Here is a 22,506-nt window from a genome sequence, read left to right on the forward strand (position 1 = left end):
GATCAGCACCTGCACCAGGAAGACCGCTGAAGATGCCTGTGCTCTAGTGAAATGAAGTTTTGATTGCTGGCAGGGGCACTTTTGCCAGCTCATAGCAGTGGCAGATGCATACCATGATCCAAGACAAAATTCTCTGTACTGACACCGAGCAGCCCTTCATCTCGTCCACGACAGCAACAAACAATTGCGTTGACTTATGGAATGGACGATGTAGAAGGCCAGCACCCATCTGATGTCCAGCACATGCAACCTGCGCTCCTCATCTGATGCATGAGGCTTTGGACAGAGGACCAGTAAGTAAAATCTCTGGAGCCTCGAAGAATGCAGGGGAGGGGGGGTCTCCCTTGGTAGGGTTGAGAAGGAGATAGGTGATGTAGATATTGCTCTTCTCATGTGATCCCTCCCCCATGGCTCTCTTGGCTCTATTACTGTTAATCTAAAGTGGTTAATTTTAAATGAAGCTACTCTCCCCTGACATGAATCTCCCTATGGCACTGAAATTAAATGTAAGGAAAAGGGAAAAGATAACAGCTTGGCTCTTGGTGTTAAATAGCTGTCTTCAAGCCTCAAACTGCTGAATGAGCTTTAGGGTATGAAAGGCTGTGCCTCCCTAAACAGCCTGGCCCTGCCCCCATCTGACCCCCATTCACTTCCTGCCCCCTGACTGCCCCCTCCCAGAATCCCAACCCATCCTGCTCCTTGTCCCCTGACTTTCCCCCCGTGACCCCCCCAACCAACCCCCTCCGTTCCCAGTCACCTGACTGCTCCAACCCCTATCCAACCCCTCACCAAGTCCTGACAGACCCCCAAATGCCCATGATCCAACCTCACCTTCCCCGTCCCCTGACCACACCCCCAGAACCTCTGCCCCCTCATAGACTCAGACTCATAGACTCTAGGACTGGAAGGGACCTCGAGAGGTCATCGAGTCCAGTCCCCTGCCCTCATGGAAAAACAACTGAGGAAAGTTGGCAGTTTTTCAAAGGGACGCTATTAAGGGCCCAAAAGCAAGTTATTCCGATGGTTAGGAAAGATAGAAAATGTGGCAAAAGACCACCTTGGCTTACCCTTGAGATCTTGCGTGACCTACAAAATAAAAAGGCGTCATATAAAAAATGGAAACTAGGTCAGATCACGAAGGATGAATATAGGCAAATAACACAGGAATGCAGAGGCAAGATTAGAAAAGCAAAGGCACAAAATGAACTCAAACTAGCTATGGGAATAAAGGGAAACAAGACGACTTTTTATCAATACATTAGAAGCAAGAGGAAGACTAAGGACAGGGTAGGCCCACTGCTCAACGAGGAGGGGGAAACAGTAACGGGAGACTTGGAAATGGCAGAGATGCTTAATGACTTCTTTGTTTCGGTCTTCACTGAGAAGTCTGAAGGAATGTCTAGTATAGTGAATGCTTACGGGAAGAGGGTAGGTTTAGAAGAGAAAATAAGGAAAGAGCAAGTAAAAAATCACTTAGAAAAGTTAGATGCCTGCAAGTCACCAGGGCCTGATGAAATGCATCCTAGAATACTCAAGGAGTTAATGGAAGAGGTATCTGAGCCTCTAGCTATTATCTTTGGGAAATCATGGGAGACGGGGGAGATTCCAGAAGACTGGAAGGGGGCAAATATAGTGCCCATCTATAAAAAGGGAAATAAAAACAACCCAGGAAACTACAGACCAGTTAGTTTAACTTCTGTGCCAGGGAAGATAATGGAGCAGGTAATCAAAGAAATCATCTGCAAACACTTGGAAGGTGGTAAGGTGATAGGGAATAGCCAGCATGGATTTGTAAAGAACAAATCGTGTCAAACTAATCTGATAGCGTTCTTTGATAGGATAACGAGCCTTGTGGATAAGGGAGAAGCAGTGGATGTGATATACCTAGACTTTAGTAAGGCATTTGATACAGTCTCTCATGATATTCTTATAGATAAGCTAGGAAAGTACAATTTAGATGGGGCTACTATAAGGTGGGTGCATAACTGGCTGGATAACCGTACTCAGAGAGTAGTTGTTAATGGCTCCCAATCCTGCTGGAAAGGTATAACAAGTGGGGTTCCACAGGGTTCTGTTTTGGGACCAGTTCTGTCCAATATCTTCATCAACGATTTAGATGTTGGCATAGAAAGTACGCTTATTAAGTTTGCGGACGATACCAAACTGGGAGGGATTGCAACTGCTTTGGAGGACAGGGTCAAAATTCAAAATGATCTGGACAAGTTGGAGAAATGGTCTGAGGTAAACAGGATGAAGTTCAATAAAGATAAATGCAAAGTGCTCCACTTAGGAAGGAACAATCAGTTTCACACATACAGAATGGGAAGACACTGTCTAGGAAGGAGTATGGCAGAAAGAGGTCTAGGGGTCATAGTGGACCACAAGCTTAATATGAGTCAACAGTGTGATACTGTTGCAAAAAAAGCAAACATGATTCTGGGATGCATTAACAGGTGTGTTGTAAACAAGACACGAGAAGTCATTCTTCCGCTTTACTCTGCGCTGGTTAGGCCTCAACTGGAGTATTGTGTCCAGTTCTGGGCACCACATTTCAAGAAAGATGTGGAGAAATTGGAGAGGGTCCAGAGAAGAGCAACAAGAATGATTAAAGGTCTAGAGAACATGACCTATGAAGGAAGCCTGAAGGAACTGGGTTTGTTTAGTTTGGAAAAGAGAAGACTGAGAGGGGACATGATAGCAGTTTTCAGGTATCTAAAAGGGTGTCATCAGGAGGAGGGAGAAAACTTGTTCACCTTAGCCTCCAATGATAGAACAAGAAGCAATAGGCTTAAACTGCAGCAAGGGAGATTTAGGTTGGACATTAGGTTGGACATTCTTGTCCCCTGACTGTCCCCAGGACTCCCTGCCCCTTATCCAACCACCCTGGTCCCTTGTTGAGCTGTGTGGAGAAGGAAATCCTATTTTGCAGAGGATTTCAATAGGGAGGATGGAGCCCTGGATTCTGAGCCAGTCTGGCAGGTGGGTTGTTAGGAGCCAAGCAGGTGACCTGGCAGAAAACCAGGCAGGTTTAACTGAAACCAAACCAACTCCACAAAACACTTCTATTTCAACAAATGCTAAACTTTAAAGAAACACTTCACCGGAATATTTCTGACCAGCTCTAGGTCCTAGGACTGGGTGGGCTGCTGTGTTTAAACTCCAAATGCTTGGTCCAATCTGCTCCATTCCACAAGCAAAGTATTTGATCTTGAGAAGTATTTTATGAGCCCCAGGGTTGAGTCATCTCTGGTAGTGATCCTTTATCACATGCAGAGAGAGAGTAAACATCTGTAGTGGCAGGGGAAAACACCTCAGCTTTGTTCTGGATTTGGAATATTAACAGAGAGTCCCCAGAAAGAAAGCATGGTTTTGTGGTTAAGGAGCTGGTTTGGAGTTTACGCAGTGTGCGCTCAATTCTGGCTGTCACAGACTTTCTGTCTCATCTGAGGCAAGTCATTTTACAGCCCAGGCCTCAGTTCCCCATCTCTAAAACGGAAATAAATATTTCTTTGTTGGTCTTGTCCATTCAGGTAAGAAGTGTTGTGGGGCTGGGTGTCTGACCAGTGCCTAGCATCATGGGGCCCTAATCTTACCTGAGGTCTCTAGGTTCTATTGTAACATTAATAATCCCCCAAGAATGCACTCCTGCGCACCAGCGGGTCCTGGATCTCAAGAGATGAAAAGGAAAGTCCAGCAACCTCCATGGCTATCTAGTCCCTATATCTTTTCATACCAAATTTCAAGGCAGAGAAATTCAATTAACACCCTCATTAAAACCCTGATTGTGATGGAAACACTGACTGGGCATTAGCTACATTAGTGCAAACCTCGTGTAACTATAGTACAGAGGTAAAAGGACTCTTCAGTCCCCGGGACTCCCTGCCCCTTATCCAACCCCACTCCCACCCAGCCCCGGCCGCTTACCCCCTCTCCCAGAGCCTCAGCGCACGCGTCCAGGAGCATCCCTGGACAGCGCTGCAGCCGTGTGCCTCCAGCGGGGCCTGAGCTCCTCCCCGCTCAGAGCCATGTGGTAAGGGGGCGGGGCTGTGAGCTCCAGCGGGACCAGAGCTCCTGCCACTCGGCTTGGAGCTCGCAGCCCTGCCCCCTTACCACACGGCTCTGAGCGGGGAGGAGCTCAGGCCCCGCCAGAGGCACATGGCTGCAGCACTGTCCAGGAATGCTCCTGGATGCGTGCGCTGAGGTGCCGGGGGGATGGCGGGGGCGGGGGGGAGCCTCAGTCCTTCTTGTGGGGGCCCCTGCGGGGCCCAGAGTAAATTGTCTCACTTGCGCCCCCTTCCCCCCCCGCACAGCCTTGCTCCAGGCTGGCGTAGGGGTGCGGGGGGTGAGGGCTCAGTCTGGGGGTGTGGGCTCTGGGGTGGGGCCAGGGATGAGGGATTTGGGATGAAGCATGGGGCTCCAGGCTGGGGCAAGGGGTTGGGGTGCAGGGTCCTGGTGGTGCTTACCACGGCTCCGAGGAAGCAGCTGCCAGATCCCTGCATCCTCTACGTGCATGGGCAGCCAGGTGGCTCTGTGTGGTGTGCATTGCCTTTGTGCACACAGGCACCGCCCCCCTCAGCGGTTTCCAGCCAACGGGAGCTGCGGAAATAGCAGTTGGGGCAGGGGCAGCACGCAAGGCCTCCCAGTCCTTGACTGTCCCAGCACCTAGGGGCTACAGGGACCTGGTGGCCACTTCCGGGAACTGCGCGGAGCTAGGGCAGGTGGTGAGCATGCCTTAGCGCCAGGCCCCCACTATGCTGCTGACTAGACTTTTAACGGTCCGGTCAGCAGTGCCAGGGTCCCCTTTCAACCTGGCATGCCAGTCGAAAACCAGATGCCTGGCAACCCTATATCTGAATCTGGCCCTGAACAAGTATATAAATAGACAAAGTCACTTCATCAAACATATGTAAACAATTTAAAATCTTGATTACCACACTTTCACAGAGCGTGTGCTGTTTAGTAAACTAAATACAAACCACAGAGAACATAAATCATTAGTTTCCATGCCCTATTTACTAGTGAACTCCATTTTTAGAGAGATGCAGAATTTCTACCTCCATTTCAGAAGAGTACTTTACTCCCTAGAAAGCATATGGGATATGAAAAGAACCTATCCCCTTTGCATAGATGCTCTAAGCACCCAAAGGAATCAAACCTAACGCCTTCAGCACAAGAACCACTTGAGCAAAAAGAATAACTGTTAACCACGCTTAAGTAGCAGGGCATTATAGTTGTTACTAAAGAGAGTTATGCTCACACATGCTAAGTCAGTGCACAGCACGCCTGTTAAACAAGCTTGCCCCAAGTGTGTGAGGTCTGCGGATGAGGATATCCACGATTGTAAAGTGGATATCCACAGATTTGCAGGGCTCTAGCTACATGCTCTTGCTCTCTCAACCTGCTCTTCCTAGGGAAGTGTGGCTTGTCCAACTGATGCTCTTACCAGCACAGGAAAAGCAAATTAATAATGGGTTTCCTTTACTGAATGATTTGTATTGTACATGGATAGAACACAAAGAAATCCATGGGGCGCCTCTGGACACTGAAGTCCTACAGTTAGCTTCAGAGCAGAGCAAGGTTCTCCCAGCACAAACATGAAGAGACCAAACCTAGGCTGAAAGGGGAATTCAGCCTCTCCCCTGAGATCATGAACAAGGGAGGCACTTAGTGTTAGCTGTGGTGCTCTATGATGAGGACACTTGTCCATTAGGAAGTACACTGAAGTCACCAGCTCAGGCATAATTCACTTTTTAGTTAAGGTTCGGGTATTAATACCCATCATTTGCATGAGAGAAATCCAAAGGTTCAAAAATCATGAATCAGGGCCCCAACAATCCTAAAACTGGTTTAAAAATCAGGGGATTAAAAAAACTGGGGTTCTTTGCCCTCTGGGTTTTGACCTTTAAGATGCACTTGGGTCTAATTTTCCAGCTTCTCTGCAACCATAAGGGCTAGAAACTTTCATTTAAAAATAAGAAGATGGGATTCCCTCATAATCTCTTATCTCCAGAAGCTGGGCCTGTAAGTAAAACATCCAATATTGCAAGGATTGGCAACACTGCATCTGTACCCTGCATATTGAACTGAATATTCTGCCCTGGCCAACTCCTAAATGGAAATGATACAACAAGAAAACAACCTAGCCCAGGGTTTCTCTAACTGGGGGTCCGGACCCCTCGGGGGTCTCAAGCTTATTACATGGAAGGTAGCAAGCTGTCAGCCTCCACCCCAAACCCCGCTTTGCCTCCAGCATTTATAATAGTGTTAAAGTATTTTTAATTTATCAGGGGAGTCGCACTCAGAGGTTTGCTGTGTGAAAGGGGTCACCAATACAAAAGTTTCAGAACCACGGACCTAACCAATCTGCCCTTATCCACGTGTTTAAAATTATGCACCAAGGTTTCAAAAATGTCTGAAGGAAGATTTTCCTTTTGCCTTCAACCCATCTCCTTTAAAGTATTTCTCTCAGAGGAGAGGTGAGGATTTGTGCTAGCCCCAATAGTTTCTCTCTTGCAATCCAAAAACCCCTACACTGGGACAGATTCTTTCATCCATTTCTAGCTCCAACCCTGCCCCTCCACCAGCAGAAAGAGAAAAACCAGCAAGGAATAGTCTGTTTCCAAACTGCAGTAGGCCAGGCTGGCCCTTTAAGGGATCAGTCTCTGCCTGATTTTAGCCTAGAATGGGGGTCAGCACAGCAGGGAATGCTGGGAGTGGTGGGGCTATAGAAGAGGTGTCAAACTTGTTCTTTGGGGAGGGAGGAAAATTATCCTTTCACTTAAGAGTCTAGGGGCCGGGAACAACAAGTTCACTAGCAATAGGCTACTTCTCCCAGTGCAGAATGTGCCTCTTGAAATGCAGTATTTATTTAGCTAAAGGTAGACATTTATAAGAGAAACATTTATGAAGCCACCCCTCTTCTGCCCTTTAACACTCCCCCTGCATCCCTGGGGACCCCCGCACAACTTTGGGATTTGTCCTTTCCCAACACTGGAAATCTCACCATCTAAGGTACATAAACAGCCCCATGACCACATAACCTCACAATACCCCCTGAGGTAGGGCAGTGTTATTGTCCCCATTGTACAGATGGGGATTGGAGAGACTAAATGACTAGCCCAGGGTCACACAGGTTGTCTGTGGTAGAGCAGGGAATTAGATCCATGTCTCCCAAGTTCTAGGCTAGTGTCCTACCCACTGGGTAATCCTTCGTCACTGGCATTTCATCACTTCCCCACTTAGGCATTCCCCCACTGTGGGGAACTGTCCGCTTCTCTCTCTCTCTCTCTTCCCCTACTTCCCCCTCCCCAATACATCCCATTTGGGGATCTTTGGAGGTGAGGGAGAGAACAGTTCAAGGCTCCCGTCAGCCTGGGGCCTGGGGGCGAGCAGGAGTCAAGCCCTATGGGCTCAGCAGAGAGGTGGGGAGGAGAGACTGGAAACTATTCTCTACTGGGCTGTGGCTAGGGTGACCAAACAGCAAGTGTGAAAAATTGGGACAGGGTATGGGAGGTAATAGGAGCCTATATTAAAAAAAGCCTCAAATATTGGGACTGTCCCTATAAAATCAGGACATCTGGTCACCCTAGCTGTAGCTGCACCACAGTCGACCAGCAGCAGCCGCTCAGATACCCACGGCTCAGCAGGAGGGGACGGGCTCTGGCTCCTGGGCCCACCCAGGCTCCTCTTCCCCTCCCACTCCCGCCCCGGCCCTTCTCTCCATCTGGGTCTTTGAAGCTGGGCCAAAAATAGCACCCTGATCAACGCTCATGATCTCAGAGCCCAGGGACGAGGCAAGGCCTGGTATGGTTTTCCCCACTAACGGAACACCAGAAGGAGCAGCAGCAGCAATGACATGATCTCAAGCACCCTGGGCCTGACTGAATCAGAGGCAGTTCCCTGTAGGGAAAGAGCCTAGGATGGCGGGGGGAGGGGAGGGGAGGGACTCAGCGGAGGATTGTTGGGGAATCCCAGACACTGGCTGTGTAGGATGGCACCCTGGGAAGCATGATCTCCAAAGCCATGCATAAAGAAACTTTCCGGTACACCTGACATAGACAGAGCCATTGGGGAGAGGGCTGCATGCACTGGTACTCACTCTGTGTGTCCATAAGTGTGTACACTCATAAGAACGGCCATACTGAGTCAGATCAAAGGTCCATCTAGCCCAGTATCCTGTCTTCCGACAGTGGCCAGTGCCAGGTCCCCCAGAGGGAAGAAACAGTTAATCAAGTGATCCATCCCGTCGCTCATTCCCAACTTTTGGCAAACAGAGGCTAGGGACACCATTCCTGCCCACCCTGGCGCCACTGATGGACCTAAAAAAAGGAGAGAGGGGTCCCTTTTTGTACTGTGTTCATACATGTGATGGGGTGCCTGCCCCACACTGGGCTCTCAGGGGTAACAGAGACCTGAGGCTGCATAGGAGGCAGCCAATCACCAAAGGGCTTATAGGAGTAGCCAAACAGGGCCAGACAGGCCCATATAAGAAGAGCTGCAGTACACTTCCAGTTATGCCCTGGAGCTTGAGGAAGGAGGTGGAAGGCAGCATGCACCCTGGACATAGCAATGCTGCAGGCAGAGACCCAAGGAACTAAAGGCAGCTCCTGGTGGGCTGTAGGGATCTATCTGGCTGAGGCCCTGAGGCAAGGGCAAAGAGGGTGCTGGGGCTGGGGGAAAGTAGCCCAGGGAGATCTATAGGATGGCCAGCAGGAAGGGTTGCAGTGGGGAGTTGGAGAACATGGGTATTTGGTTGCCCCTGAAGGAAGGGGACTGGGTGAGGAACTCAGAGACTGTTTGACTGCTGCCCTTGATACAAGGGGAATTGGAAAGACTATCTGAGAGACAGTAAACATGGAGAGACAATGGAGCTGCAATATGCAGAAGCATATTTTGCTGAGGGTTTATATACCCTCCCAGATTGGATAACTGAATCGGTGCCCCCTATGAAAAGGGGCTGACAAGCACCCAGGGCAACTTCAGGCCCTGCTGTTGCAGGTACTTAAGACCCAACAGAGATAGCGGGAGGTACAGGAGTACTTGCAGGTCTCTGTGGCACAGCTAGCTGAGCAGCAGCTCTACATACTTAAGCTAGTGTGAGAGGGGGTCCATAGAGGCTGAGTGAATGTTGTGCCTCTGGACAACAAGGACACTGGAAGAGAGTGCCCCTACTAGGCTGGGGGACAGAAGCCTCTCCCTGAGACTGTGAAGAAGCAAGTGCCCAAGAGAGTCCCACCTGTGAGAACAGGGAGGGGATGGGCGTGTTGCCCCTGTGGACAACAGGGGCACGTGAGAAGGGAATGCCCTCTTAGTTGCAGGGCCGAAGCTAGCCCAGGGGAAAGGGCTAAGCAAAGGAAGAACAATGGGAGGAACATGGCCCAGGGAAGACAAAGGACTTGCTTCTGGTGCCATGAAGAGGGCCATAGCAAACAGCACTGCTCCCTTAGGAGATGGTGGGATAGAAGAGGACTGCTCAGGAATCTGGCTAGGCCAGGGGCTGCCACAAAGAATGTGGCAGTGATAACCATGGACCAGGCAGGGGGCTATCTCCCATGCTCAGCAGGGGGTGGTAGAGAGATGGTGGATCTGATGAGTGGGATGGAGGGGACCCAGACAGACAAGGGAATCCACACTGTAGCAGGACAAGCTGTCATAGGGGCTCAGACCCTGGGAAAAGGGATACTGGGAAAGCCTGCAGAGCAAGGGCCAGGGTTATGGGAAAAACTGAAAGCTACCAAGCTGGCCTTGCAAATACTGCAAGATAATGCAAAAGCACAAAGAAGGAAAACTGGGGACAGCATGGAGCAGAATAGCCAGTTCCTCATGGTAGAGAAACTGAGGCAGGAGAGGGCTGTCTTGTGGGCACAATTGCGGGGGAAGCAGAGAAGATAATACCCCCCCAGCAGTTGGTTTTAAGGGGGAGGGTGTATGATGGGGCGTCTGCCCTACACTGGGCTCTCGGGGGTTAATAGAGCCCTAGGGAGGCTGTGTAGGAAGCAGTCAATCACAGAAGGGCTTATAGGAGCAGCCAGTCGGGGTTGGACAGGCCCATATAAGAAGTGCTGCAGTACAGAACAGTTTGTCACCCCCTGAAGCTTGAGGAGGAAGGTAGAATGGCTGCCTTGCAGGTGGAGGGGAACAAGCACCCTGGACATAGCAATGCTGCAGGCAGAGACCCAGGGAGCTAAACACAGCTCCTAGTGGGCTCCATGGATCTGCAGGCTGAGGTCCTGAGGCAAGGGCAAAGAGTGCTAGGGCTGTGGGGAACTGGCCCAGGGAGATCTACAGAGGAGTCAGTGGAGATGCAGCCAGTGGTGGCCACCTACAGGGTCCCCAGACCAAGAGTAGTGGGTGGGCCTGGGTCCCCACTGCCTCCACCCACCACTGAGGAAGTGGCTGGACTGAGGGACGGTGACACTGTTCCCTGGAAGGTGGGAGCATGGAGTGTGGCACAGCCAAAAGGCTGTGTCAGGAAGAGGATGCTGTGATCTTGGGAGTGACGTGGGTCTGTGGAGCAGAAGTGATGGTGGTGAGATCACCACAAGAGAGCACACCAGCATACAGAGCTAATCCCCAGGAAAGCCAACAGGAGTGAGTCAAACCCAGTTGCAATACAGCACCTAGCACAAGGGGGCCCTAATCTATGACTGCAGGTCCTAGGTATTACCACAATAAATAAGCATTTGTATTTGAGTTTGAAAATCTGGGAAGGGGTGTGCAGGGACCCAGCCCCAGCCCTGCACCCCAACTCTACCTCCAGCTACGGTGACCTGGTTGTGATACCCTCACTCCTAGGCTCTGGCAACCCCTTCAGCTACTGGTGAGGTTCCACAGCTGTTGGTGATCAAGAGGGAATGCATGGGGGGCCTAGCTAGGCTGGACCATGGGTAAACCATGGCAGGAATAGCATTGGGGCATGGGATAGACAGTGGTGGTTGCCCATGAAATAGACCCCAGGCACTCTCCCCTGCCCTGCCAGCCCTCTCAGAGGACAAAGTATGCTAGAGAGGCCAGATTCGTCTATGACTGAACCAATCATAATAAAGTAACATAACTAGGGCTATTTATATTCCTTTAGCTCTGCTCATCTCCAGCCCAAAGGCTGCATTTCAGCAGGGCTGCAAAATCCACCTCTGGCATGAAAGGCACCAGCCATCCTGTGCACAGCACACTGAGAGGACAGACTGGACACCAGAGCATAACTTCCTAGGAAAAGGGTTCTGTGATTGCTAGGACCAAGCTGCAGCCAGCCTCTGCCTGGAGGCCTAAGGGAAAAACAATAAGCCCATGCACAGGGCCCAACCATAGTAGGGCTAAAAATGCAGGCTCTGCCCCCTTCTCTCAGCCCCATGGCTGCCAGCTGCCTGGAAGAGGGTGGGCTGAGAGTCAGACCACAAGGCTCACCCCACTCTCTCTGAGGACAGTAGGGCTGTCACACTGGTGTGACTCCCCATAGCCTCCAGTCTTACTGGAGAATGGCCCATGTGCCCATGAAGCATGCTTAGCTCAGCCACACCTGGCAAGTAGGGCCTTGGAGTTTTATGATTTCTCCTGAAATTTCCCCACACAGGTGACTCCCATTTACCTGCCTTGGAAGGGCTAAGCTGATCACATGTGTCCAGATAGCACTAACCTATCACACCTGATGCTCAGACCCCTACACTACCCCGCCAGGCCCTGGACATTGTTTTTCCTGCCCCTGACCCCTGGAAGAGACTCTCTCTCCATTATTTCAGGTGCCATAGAGTGACTGGTGCTTAATAAGCTGATGAAGAGGCAATCATTCTATGGTGTAATCATCCATTCTGTACATCCTAGATCTGAATGAAGCATCTGTTTCAAACTCATGGGGGGTGGGGGCGGGAAATCAGTGTCATCTGGCTGCCTCTGGCCAAAACTACAGGCAGGGATTGATTTCTGTGTGTCAAAACCTGGCATGTAAATAATGCCCCCATTGATCTCGTTAGTGGGGTGGGGGAGGAGAGCAGAGAGACATGCCAGCCTGCATATGCTGAATGGACCTTGGAGTATGCTCTCTCTCTGGCCAATCAGCTCTGAAAACAGACAAACCACCTAGGCAATTAAATAAACCCAAGCACTTTGTTACTGAAGGGTCTGCACACTACAGACCTGGTACCTCCCCTTAGTTAAGTGCCAGGACATTGCTGTGGGCTACCAGAACTCCCAATCAATGAAGCACAGTCTACAAGTTTCCAGACAACCATGCTGAGTGACTGGCTTCCTCTTGTATCCATCTTTGCTTCTCCCACCTCCCAGCTGGCTGTCTCCTAGATCCAGCTTTGCTCTCTCCACCCTCAGGCCCCAACCCAGATTCTCCTGTCTTCCTGCCATGGCACAAGAAGACAGGATGCTGAAAGATTCTCATTTCTTCCTCCTGGAGCAAAGACAAACAGCCAGCACCAATTCCAGCCCAGTGAGAGATGAGCGCTGGAGGTTCAGTGCCTAAACTTTATCATTTTTAAACAGCCCTAGAAAACTATTCTAAACTTCTCTGATGCCATCTCTACTTTTCCCATCATGTCTCAGAACTGGGGGGTGAGGGGAGAGGAAGGTCATTTAAAGGGATACTGTCCACTCTAACTGTCAAATTATCAGAAACTGGATTTTTTTAAGATCCCCCTTTAAATAGTATTGATTTTAAAATATCCCTATTCCTTTAAAGCTGTTAGAGGGGTTCGTGTTGTCTTGCTCATGTTCAGAAGGGTCTTTTGGGTGGAATAAAGACCAATACCAATAAATATGCTCAGGCCCACCCTTGCCCTTCCACTCTGCACACTCCTGCCAGTTGTCTCTTTGGTTTCTGTTTCAGCTCCATTGCTGACCACCCTCTTGCAGGGCCTGGTACACAGGAGGGACTGTCTACTGCTTAGGGTGCTAGCTAGAGACTCAGGAGAGCTGGGTTTAATTCCCTGCTGTGCTGAAGAGGGGGGACTTGGTCAAGTGACTTAGGGACCAATGGCAAGAGACCATGGGGATGATGGTACTTGTGAAAACAAGTGAATTCTATCATGATGGGGGCCATATAAGTACTTACACATTTGCTCACCCAGAAGATAGGGTTTAAATGAGCAATCACTGAAGGAAATTCTAAGATCTGTGTCATGCAGGCCACACTAGATCACAGTGATTCATCCTGGCCTTACAAATCTATTCAGATGTGAAGGGGTGAGTTTCCTGCAGACCAGGGCCTGGGACAGAGCATGCCATAAGCGAGTGCCTTGCTGAGGAGTACGGATTAGGAATGATGTCCTCATGCTAAGCCATGAGATGAGAAGTTCACCTGATTGCAACAAAACAATGAAACTGGCAAGAGCAATTGTTGTCAAATGCACAAAATGAACTGGAAAAGAAAGAGTTGTTGCCCCCTCTTGTCTCTTTCACCAATAGGAATCAAAGTGTCATCTATAACAACAGCAGTATTTTCAGGAGGAAATATAACTTTCAAGTTGACGTCACTTTTAATTGAACTTTTTTGCAACATCGTGTTTGGTTTAAATTCTGGGCAAAGGTTCACATCCTGTTATGCCCATTTCCCCAAACACTGGAGCCAGCTGGCATACTTACGGACACCAATTGCCCAGTAGGAACTGCACACAGGGATTTGTTTCACAGGGAGCTCCCTAATGGAACTAGGTCTGGGATCAAGTGCCCAGCCTGTGCCTGCAACAATGCCACTAAACCCATGCTGTGTGCCTGCAATTTTGTGAGCACCGCCTCCCAGCCTGACACCAAAGCCCTGCAATCAGTATTTCCCTACAGTACTGCCACATGCATCATACTACTGAAGCAGCTACTTCCAGGAACCATAAGAGGGTCGGGGGAGAGAACATGCTGCCCACAGTGGTGGATAGCATAATATCCTAACCAGGAGCACGAGAATCCAATCCCTTCCCAGCAGCGCAGAGTCTCCCAAGCAAGTCTGTCTCCTGTCTAGATAGGGAGTGTAAAGTGTGGCCCTTCCTCTCCCCGGGACATCCTAGGCAGAGAATCTTATATTGATGCCTTGGATCCCTCCCCGTCCCTTCATTCACTCAAGAATCTCGCTTTGGCCAGCAACCCGCCTGCTCTAGGCACATGACAGAGGAACAGCAGTTAGCCAGCTTCTCCCCGCACTGAACTCCCCAGTACTCCCTCCTGCCTGCGGACCACGCCAAGCAGCCTCCAGTTCCACGCTGGCCCTTTGCTCCCTGTCAAAATGTTTCTAATCCAGCAGGAAACTCCTAGGGATGTCTCGGTCCCGCAGCCAGGCAGAGCTCCTGGGGGTTCTAAGGCTGAAGTTAGTAAGTGATTTTTATGAGACACATACTGCAGCGCCTCTCTCGTAGACAGGCATAGATAAATATGTGGCAAGAGGGATACACACTATAAAGGGGTGCGTGGCTCGGGTGGGGTTAGTCAAAGCACCCAGGGGAGTTAGGTGCACACCGCCTAACTCCCCTGGTGCTGTGGCTAAACCATCCTGCCCGCAGGCATGGGGCACCCCACTCCTTGCAGACTCGCAGGGGAACTGCAAGCGGCGACGGCTGAACATCCCTCCGGCCGGGCCCAGTTTCTCTCCCTCCAGCAGCTGCGGGCTGCTCCCCCTTCCCCGCCCTCTTATTCAAACAATGGCGCCGCGAGCACTCACCCTGCCAGGGTCGGCGGCAGCAACTCGCAGAGGAACCGGCGGGTTCTTACCCCGCCTGCTAGGGGCGGCGGCCAGGGCCCCGAGCCGGCCAGACCGGGCAGGCCTTGCAGCGAACTCCGCGGGCGAACAGGGCAAACGCGGAGGCTGGCGCGACGCCAGCAAGGAGCAGCAGGGGCCGCCTGCTTGGGCCGGGAGTGATCTCATCCCGGCCCCCAGGCTGCGGGGGAGCTACCCGATTGGCTAGGCCGGCTGCCCCCGGGAGGGGCCCGGATCCGGGCGGGGCTGGGGGCCGGGGCGAGGAGAAGACAGCGCGCGCCCTTGAAGGGGACAGCGGCTGCGGCAGTGAGAGCGGAGGCTGCAGGCGGGTCTCAGGTTCTTGGGGGGAAAGTGGGGTGAGTGAGGAGCAGCCGGTGGAGATGCAAACTCAACTTACCCTACTTCGAAGAGACGGTGCCTGTGTTATAGCGAAACCTTCATCCTCCTACGCCAACATCCCCTCCATTGGGTTCCCAGGGGCGTCAGAGGGGAGACCTGTGTAAGTGAGGGAATGATCCTGCTACTGTGGGGAACTTTCCTGGCTTATACACTACTCCGGTGAAAGGGGCTAGCGAAAGGATCTGAGTCCTCAGTCCCTTTACCCAGAGGCTTCCCTGCCCTTGAGGGCTCTCTTTCCACACTCCAGTGTGGCAGAGTCCTCTTAACCCCAACAAGGCTGGGCCCAGGATTCCTGGAGGCTTGACCCCCCAATCTTGGCATAGTCACTTAGGGCAGGGGATAGAGTGTCCCCACTCCAGGGTATTCCCTCCACTCTGGACATTTCCCTGACACACTGATCATTATATACAGTTTAAAGCAAATACAATTTATTAAATAGCAACTAATTACAAAAAGTAAGGGGGGATGGGAAAGGTTAAAGGAAAATCCATCACCCCACTCTGTGGGCGCAGGGAACCATAAACAGCCATCCCTGAAATATCAGGGCAGTTCGCAGTCTGTTCCTCACATATCCCAGGCCCTGGCTGTGCTGCAGGGATGCCACAGGTTGGCCACTTGCTGCAGAGGTGGTAGGGCTCTTCTTCCCAGCGTCAGCCTCCCTGCCCCCATCGGGGTTACAGTTCCCCTCCAAGTCTGGCCTGCAAGGCATCTTGCCTGGGGGCATCTCCCTGCACTGGACCTGCTGCCCAGAGTTCTCCTTCGCTCTCCTCAGATGCTCATCGCACCCAGTTCCAGACTGTTCCAGCCCCAGTACTGCTGCTGCCCTGCCTCCGGGCCTCTGAGCTGCTTCTCTGGGTCTGGTTGCTGTAGCTCTCCTCCCAGCGCAGGTCTGCTCCCTGGGCTGCTTCTCTGGTTCTCTCTGGCTGGCACAGCCCTACTCCCCAGCTTAACTCAGGCCCCTGCTCTCCCCTTAGCTCAGCCTCACTCTGTTCCAGGCAATTCCAGCTCACAAGGAGGACGGGACCCCCCTGGCCTCCTGACTCCCTCATTAGCCTGCCCACCCTGTCAATCAGGCTGACCTGGAGCATTGACCTCTCCCCATTCTCCCTGGGGATTGTCAGGCTTAGGGCCCTGCTTTCCCTTCTGGCAAGGGGAAAGTGTCCGCTGGTGGGGTGAGGAGCAGCTGGTGGACATGCCAAATGCCCCAGCTTGGGAGAGACAGTGTCTGTGTTACAGCAGAACCTTCATCCTCCTACTCCAATCTCCTCTCCATTACATTCCAATAGGCATCAGAGAGGAGACCTGGTTTCCTTTGCCTATGCTCCCAGCTGGACTTGGGGCAGGGGATACCAGGGTAGAGGAAAATTGCTTAGTAGGGTGGGGATGGCCAGGGAGCCCAGTTCCATTCTCACCAATGACTCTCTTAGGATTTGGCTACACTTGCAGGTGTGCAGCGCTGGGAGTTAAAGCTGTCTTCGTACAGCTGTGTAGGGAAAGCGCTGCAGTGTGGCCACGCTGACAGCTACCAGCGCTGCAGTGTGGCCACATCTGCAGCATTTGCAGCAGTGTTGGGAGTGGTGCAGTGTGGGCAGCCATCCCACAGAGCACCTCTTCCCATTCTGGCGCTGTGGGTTGTGGGAAGGGGGCGGAGGTTGGTGGGTCATTCTGCTTCCTGTCCCAACGCCCCGTGATGCATCGCTTCACATCCCAGCAATCCCTGTTTTTCCGTCCACGTTTGGCGCCATCTTGACTCTCTCGATGGTTTCTGTGCAGCGTGATTTCTGTGGGAAATGGAGCCCAAACTGCTGAGGAATATGCTGATGAGTCTTGCCAGCACATCACGTTTGACAGTTGAGCTATTCCTTAAGATCGAAAGTGATGAGAAGTCCGACGATGATAGCAAGTCGCGTAATGCGTACGACACAAAATTGCTTGTGGCATTCACGGAAATGCTCAGCACCATGAAATGCCGCTTTTGAGCTCAGGAAACAAGCACTGAGTGGTGGGATCACATCATCATGGAAGTCTGGGATGACGAGCAGTGGCTGCAGAACTTTTGGATGAGAAAAGCCACTTTCATGGGACTGTGTGAGGAGCTCGCCCCCACCCTGCGGCGCAAGGACACGAGATTAAGAGCTGCCCTGCCAGTGGAGAAGTGGGTGGCTATTGCAATCTGGAAGCTGGCAACTCCAGACAGCTACTGATCGGTCGCAAACCAGTTTGGAGTGGGAAAGTCGACCATTGGAATCGTGTTGATGCAAGTTTGCAGGGCCATTAATCGCATCCTGCTAAGAAGAACCGTGACTCTGGGGAACGTGCAGGACATTGTGCATGGCTTTGCACAAATGGGTTTCCCTAACTGTGGAGGGGCGATAGATGGGACGCATATTCCTATTTTGGCACCACCCTACCTAGCATCCGAGTATGTTAATCAGAAGGGGTATTTCTCTATGGTTCTCCAGGCGCTTGTGGATCACCGTGGGCGTTTCATTGACATTAACACAGGCTGGTCCGGAAAGGTGCATGATGCATGCATCTTTTGGAACACTGGCCTCTTCAGGAAGCTGCAGGCTGGGACTTTTTTCCCAGACCAGAAGATCACAGTAGGGGACGTCGAAATGCCCATTGTGATTCTTGGAGATCCCACTTACCCACTAATGCTGTGGCTCATGAAACCATATACAGGGAACCTTGACAGGAGCAAAGACCGGTTCAACTACAGGCTGAGCCGGTGCCGAATGACTGTGGAGTGTGCTTTTGGCCGTTTAATGGGGTGCTGGTGATCTCTGTATGGGAAGCTAGACTTGGGAGAAAGCAGCATCCCCGTGGTTATATCCGCGTGCTGTACCCTCCATAATATTTGTGAAGGGAAGGGTGAAAGAATCAGTCAGGCATGGACCTCCGAGGTTCAATGGCTGGAGGCTGAATTTGCACAGCCAGAGAGCAGGGCTACTAGAGAGGCCCAGCACAGGGCTGCAAGAATCAGGGTTGCCTTGAGGGAGGAATTTGAGGCTGAAAACCAACAGTAATGTTTGGTGCCTTGCACAGGAGTGAAGTGCAGTGGTTACAATGTTAGTAGGAATCTGTGTTTCCCAAGCTGATTTGCAGTGCCTGTTTCTTTCCTGGGCTAAGGTATCTTTGACTTTCTGCAATAACAAAGACTGTTTTCAAAGCCAATAATTCATTTATTGAAAAGGAAATTACTTTATTGACAGACACACAACTTTTTGGGAACCTAAAAGGGCAGGGGGGTGGGGTGGGGAACTGTACAGTCACAGGTTTGAATATGTCCTGTCTGGAGCGCTGTGCAATGACTGCTGCACTTCAGGATGCCTATACTGCATGGTGATGGGGGTTGAGTGCAGAGGGTAAGGGTCGTAGTTCTCAGGGCTGATTGGTGAACATACAAGTGTTTGGGGGCAGCTGGTGGTGGTAAGAACCTGGATGCTGGGGAAGGGGGTTTTGAGCTGACATTGGGGCACAAGGGAAAGAGCTTTGGGATGGGTGGGGGCGGGTGCAGTAGTGCTCTGCCTGCATGGTTATGAGTGCCTGGATAGAGTCTGCTTGGCACGCCAGGATGCTTATCAGCTGCTTTATGCTTTTCTTCCTGTCTGCTGCATTTTTCTGGCGGATCCTGCTTTCCCTTTCCCTCCAGTCCTGCACTTTTTGATTCTCTGTGACAGAGTGCTGCATAACCGCTTGCAGCATGTCTTCTTTGCTTTTTTGCAGCTTTTTCCAGAGATTTTGTAGTCTTTGAGACGTTGATAACACGGGCAGCCGAGATCTCAAGGTTGCTTCTGTAAAGGCAAAAAATGCAACACTTAACAGAGGCAGCATTGTTTATACCAGACAGTTATTCCCACACAGTTAAGGAGTGTAACAATCTTCACAATAGCATGATTTTCCCATCCCAAAGAGAGTGCACATAACCCACGGGAGCCCTGAAATTGTGAGTAAGGGGGACTGATTGCTTCAGGGCTCTACCGTCCTCAGGGTTTCTGTGCATTGGGGAAAGCAAACAGCTGCAGGGGGCACCTACACTGAACACTATCCCAACATTTTCCACCGCAATTGATCCTGGAAGATATCTCGCTGCTGCGGGTCACGTGGGAAGGGAGAATGATTGGTTCAGGGCTGTACTGGGGTTTCTGTGCATTGGGGAAAGCAAACAGCTGCAGGGGACACCTACACTGAACACTATCCCAACATTTTCCACAGCAGTTGATCCTGGAAGATATCTTGCTGCTGCAGGTCACCTGGGAAGCGCGGGAGGGTCTTCTACAGCAATGTGGATTCCGTCCTGGCCCCTATGCAGCTTGCCTGTGTGCAGCAATGGTCCCCCCACCCCTCGCGGCACAGTGGCACGGACGCGTTAGCCTGACTGGGACAAGGACCACAGTGGCTTTCCCAATAAACTTGCACAAGTGCATTGCCCACGCTCTGGCTGAAACTTTTGAAGAGATTACTGAGGCCGATTACCGTGACGTGATAGACCACATCAATGCGCTATTCCGCATCTAGGCATGCATGCATGCAGCCCTAATCCTCCCTCCTCTGCCGAAAAATTTCCATCATGAAAATAAAAGCCGCTTACCGGGAACCTACTCCTTTGTTTGTCCTCCACCAAGTACCTGCTGCTGCGACTGGCTACCTTCCTCCTGGCTTGAGAAGAGCTCCTGGCTGCATGTCTCCAGGGACTCTGGGATGTCTCCCCCCACCCCAGTACCCTCACTCTCGCTTTCCTCTTCCTCCTCCTCCTCCTCCTCCCCCAGCTCTGAAGTGTCCATCGTGGTCCTCAGAGTGGTGGTGGGATCACCCCCAAGTATTGCATCCAACTCTTTGTAAAAATGGCAGATCGTGGGGGCAGCGCCGAAGTGGCAGTTTCCCTTGCAGGTTTTGCAATAGGCACTCCGCAGCGCCTTCACTTTAACCCTGCACTGCAGCGCATCCTGGTCATGGTCCCTTTCCAGCATGGCCCTTGATATCTGCCCATAGGTATCATTATTCCTATGGCTGGAGTGCAGCTGGGACTGCACGGCTTCCTCCCCCCAAACACTGATGAGGTCCAGCAACTCGCCATTGCTCCACGCTGGGGCTCGTTTGGCACGTGGAGTCATGGTCACCTGGAAAGATTCACTGATTGCACTCTACACCTGGCTGAGCATACAGGAAAGGGATTTTTAAAATTGCTGGGGCATTTAAAGGGTGGGTCACCTGAGGCCAGGGCAGTAGAGTTCAAACTGATGAGCAGAGTGGCTGTACAGGCATTCTGGGATACCTCCGAATACCTCTGGAGGCCAATAACAGCGCTTTTGGTGGCCACACTGGAGGAGCAGTGCTGCATCAGCAGCGCTACAGTCATTATTCCCCAGGCCGAGGTGGAGTACAACCAGCGCTGTAGCCAGGAAGATACAGCGCTGTATGTGCCTTGCAAGTGTGGACGGTGAGTGAGTTGCAGCGCTGTAAAGCTACTACCACTGCTGCAACTCTGCAGTGTAGCCAAGTCCTTAGTGACCTCAGTTAATTTGGTTCACTGCTCTTTGCCTCATCTGGAAGATGTGGCAAAGGAGTCTCCCCTGCCTGTGGAGGTTGTCAGGGTTAATGGATTAATGGCTGAGAAGTGCTTTGAGACTGTTGTGGCAGCTGATCCAGAAGTGTAAAATGTTCTTATGGGGGTTATAGAGGGTTATATAATGCGGGGGAGGGGGGTCTGACAAATCAGGAACCCCAAACTATAGGGCTGTGTGCAGCCACAGGGTTATGTGCTGTCTTAGTCTCAGACATAGCCCTGCATACAAAGGAAGGACATCAGGCTATTGGGAAGCACACTCCTAGAAAAGACCATCTCGGTTCACCTGCACTGAATAACAGAATGTGGCACCCACTTCATTGTGGGATCGCACTACACTAGCACTAAATGCTGCCAAGCTGTGAGACTTTGGGAGCAATCCAACCTGATCATAGCTAAGAAAGGAATTTGTGCTGATTCTGGGCAGGGAGAGAGACCCATACCCCAAGGGAGAAGTGACATTGTGCAACAACAGTGGAGAACAGCAAAAAACACAACATGATGCAAGAGGCACCGGAGTGAGGTGCCCTGGATCCTCATCCCCCCACCTCAGCACTATATTTGTAGAGCAGATGGCTTGGATCAGCAGATGGAGATCCCTGCAGCAGGTGTAATGATGCTGCCTTTGGTGGGACACAACTGACAGTATCAATTCAGGACAAATTGCTTAGAGCAGGGCAGTCACAGCTGAAAGCTGGGTGTTCTTTATTATATAAGGCACACTAAACCAGCCAAACTAGTCATACAAACAATTCCCTTAGACACTCCAGTTTCCCAGTATTACCACCAGTGCCACTTGTTATGGGAATGAATGGTTAAGAAAACCAATGCCCCAGTAAAAGAAAAAAGGTTCTCCCAATCCCAAAGGACCAAGCCCCAGACCCAGGTCAATATATAGCAATGAGGAGTCCTTGTGGCTCCTTAGAGACTAACAAATTTATTTGGGCATAAGCGTTCATGGGCTAAAACCCACTTCATCAGATGTATGGAGTGAAAAATACAGTAAGTAAGTCAGTCCCATCTTTTCATGTGCTGTAATATATATACTGCTTACTGCATTTTTCACTCCATGCATCTGATGAAGTGGGTTTTAGCCCACAAAAGCTTATGCTCAAATAAATTTATTAGTTTCTAAGGTGCCACAAGGACTCCTCAATGTTTTTGCTGAGGCCTGGTCTACATTACTGGGTTAGGTCGAATTTAGCCATGTTAGGTCAATTTAAAAATGAATGCATCCACAGAACCAACCCCGTTCCGTCGACCTAAAGGGCTCTTAAAATTGACTTCTGTACCCCTCCTTGGTGAGGGGAGAAGCACTAAAATTGACTGTGCTGGATCAAATTTGAGGACGCAAATCTACAGTATTGGCCTTCGGAGCTATCCCTGAGTGCTCCATTGTGTCCGCTCTGGACAGCACTTTGAACTCCGATGCACTAGCCACGTACAGAGGAAAAGCCCCTGGAACTTTTGAATTTCATTTCCTGTTTGGTCAGTGTGGCAAACTCAGCAGCACAAGTGATCATGCAGTCCCCAGAGCACAGAATGTTTCTACTCTCCCCCATCACCTCTGTCCCTGAGGTTATCACAGATTAGAAGGCGAAAAAAACACACTCGCAATGACATGTTTGCCGAGTTCATGCAGTCCTACCACACTGATAGGGCACAGCTTAATGCATGGAGGCATTCAGTGGCAGAGGCCAGGAAAGAATTAAGTGATTGTGAAGAGCAGAGGCGGACGCAATGCTGAGGTTAATGGGGGAGCAAACGGACATGATGAAGCATCTGTTGGAGCTTCAGGAAAGCCAACAAGAGCACAGACCCCTGCTGCAACCACTGTATAACCACCTAACCTCCT

General features: G+C 51.0%; 1 protein-coding gene across 5 annotated transcripts in view; it reads right to left on the reverse strand.

Moving 5' to 3' along the window:
• The window catches only part of CD276 (CD276 molecule), an 80,777-nt gene extending 65,951 nt beyond the window's left edge, over nucleotides 1-14,826 (reverse strand). For 4 of the 5 annotated variants that reach the window (XR_007776352.1, XM_050968418.1, XM_050968415.1 and 1 more), the window contains exon 1: nucleotides 14,648-14,826. The gene's annotated coding sequence lies outside the window, so the exon portion shown is untranslated. The remainder of the gene's footprint in view (nucleotides 1-14,647) is intronic. The other variant, XM_050968416.1, reaches the window with a different exon arrangement.
• Between the last annotated feature and the right edge of the window lie 7,680 nt (nucleotides 14,827-22,506).

The sequence above is a fragment of the Gopherus flavomarginatus genome, chromosome 9 (genome assembly GCF_025201925.1).
Source record: "Gopherus flavomarginatus isolate rGopFla2 chromosome 9, rGopFla2.mat.asm, whole genome shotgun sequence".
NCBI classification, from domain to species: Eukaryota; Metazoa; Chordata; order Testudines; family Testudinidae; genus Gopherus; species Gopherus flavomarginatus.